Below are 2,186 nucleotides of genomic sequence, written 5' to 3'. Positions count from 1 at the left end.
GGCAATGCAACTGCAAAACGAGGGGCTGAATCAAGGGACGCCGAAGAACCCGGGCTTCAAGACCTGATGACACGAGGATGCGGGGAACAAAGTCCCACTCTGGGAAAATCCACGACCAGAGATGATGCTGATGCAGGTGGCGATGATGTTTCAGAAGATGACCATCAGGAAGCTTCCCAGATGAAAGACCTATCTACACTTCAAACTTGTCACACAAGAAGAAGATGCTGCTGACTAGGACTGTGCTGATGAGTAAAGGCCTTGCAGGGATGAGGGTCAAGATGTGGGACTTGCTCTGAGAGGACATCAAGGCCTGAGAAAACTTTAAGACAAAGACATACAACACAAACTACACACCACCACACACCAAGGCTGGAGCTGCCCTGCCCACACTGGCATCACATCAGAAATTAACCCACTTCCTTCACCTGACCAAAGGAGCCTGCTCCCAGACTGCCCTCTCCCCTACACTAACTTCAAAACCCCTTCCACAACTCCCACCAGCCTTGACCCCTCTACACCACTGGTCCCTCAACTTATCTTTCAGAGGACTGGCTCTCCAAAGTCGTGGTTAGCCAGGAAAATAGACAGGAGCAGCCCAGAATAATCCTCAACTTGCAAGGTTCCCCTTTGACACCTGCATTAAAAAAAAAAAAGTCACACCACAACACCAAAACAAGCAAACAAAAAAAACTCCACACACATAACCACAACACCAAAACACCTACCAGAATATTCAGCAATAAGTCCAACATCAGCCAGCCCCATTCCCTTCCAAATGTCCCAGCTTCGCAGAAGAGCCCTGCAACGTCCCACTCGCCCACGCTTTCCAGAGTTGAACGCTGTAGGCATCGTCATTCAGGGAACCTAAAAGGCACAAAACTATTGTTGTGCTTGAGAGAAGACACTAGCTCCACAAGCCCTGCACTACCACCTCACCTCCAGTGCTCACTCAGTTCCTGGCACTTGCTAGCATCAGGCCAGGGAGGGACAGGCTCCCTTCAACCACCCAAAGGGCACCGCTTCTGGACAGCTCGCTCCCCTACAGTAACTTTAAAACCCGAGCCGGCGATTCCTAACCTTGACCCCTCCACGCAGACCCTCCCCAACCATCCTCCCTTTCTCTTACCTTTCAAACGGCTGGGGCTCTGAAGCACTGGACAGAAAAGTAACCCACATTGGCTGACGGGAACCTTCCCAAAACCACAGAGTTCCTCCTCAGCATCTGCAACAACAAACGGCAGTGCCACCAGAAATAGGACGTCAGCTAAATACCAACCCCTTCCACAAGCTCCTCATAGCCCCCGACTCGCCCTGCTCACCTTCCCCTTCCACACGTTATGGCCACCATCGCTTCTGGCACCTGAAACACCAGGAGACACAAAATTCCCGTTCTGCTTGTCAGATCGAGCCTCCTTGTTACCATCCCGTCTCACCTCCAGCGCTCTTCCCCCTCCAAAGGTGGCACGCGCAGCTCCTGCAAAAACAAAGGGAAACCCTTAACCGAGTTGAAGCAAAATCTCTGAATGATCCAGCCTGCAACCATCTCACCTTCTCAGACCGCTCCTCAACGCGTGGTTTTGCGTGGCACCTGCAAAAGTCAAAGCAAAAGCACGTGCCGAGATACTGCCTAAAACAACAGGCAGCCCACACCAGCCTTTGCTCAGAAAACTTCCAGATCCCTTCTGCAACAACTCCCAACCTCAGCACTTGAGTTCAGTCCCTCAACTTATCTTCCTGAGGGATGGTGGTTTTGGATCTATGTCCAGCAAAACACCACGCTGTCTGACGGGCATGTTCGTCTTCATCACCTGCAATCAGAAAGAAAGGAAAATCAGAAACAGTGTCACCAATAAGGTGCACTTCAGCCATTAACAACCACTTACACTACACGCACCGCCTCAAAAGAGCCCCACCCAGTTCCACTCACCTCCTTGATCCAGAGTTGAATGCTGTGTCCACCACTGCTTTGGACACCTAGAAGACCAAGAGAAAGAGTTACTGTTCTGCTGATCAGCAGCCACCAGCTCCATGAACCCACTCTCTACCACCCCAGCTCACCTTCAGTGCTCATCCGGTTCCAAAGGTGGCACGCACAGCACCTGAAACATAAGGGAAACCTTTAACAGAGTTGATGTTAATACATGGCTGACCCAGCCCACAGACATCTCACCTTCTCCGACTGT

General features: G+C 51.2%; 1 long non-coding RNA gene across 1 annotated transcript; it reads right to left on the bottom strand.

Moving 5' to 3' along the window:
- Positions 1 to 1,313: 1,313 nt before the first annotated feature.
- On the bottom strand, positions 1,314 to 1,594 carry LOC139801766 (uncharacterized). The gene is made up of 3 exons (XR_011728301.1): positions 1,552 to 1,594; positions 1,437 to 1,477; positions 1,314 to 1,363 (listed from the first exon to the last, which is right to left on the bottom strand). It is a non-coding gene; the product is annotated as an uncharacterized lncRNA (long non-coding RNA).
- Between the last annotated feature and the right edge of the window lie 592 nt (positions 1,595 to 2,186).

Source organism: Heliangelus exortis, chromosome 12, assembly GCF_036169615.1.
Source record: "Heliangelus exortis chromosome 12, bHelExo1.hap1, whole genome shotgun sequence".
In the NCBI taxonomy this organism is placed as follows: domain Eukaryota; kingdom Metazoa; phylum Chordata; class Aves; order Apodiformes; family Trochilidae; genus Heliangelus; species Heliangelus exortis.
The sequence above is the reverse complement of the archived record's forward strand: the minus strand, read 5'-3'. Positions and strand labels throughout refer to the sequence as shown.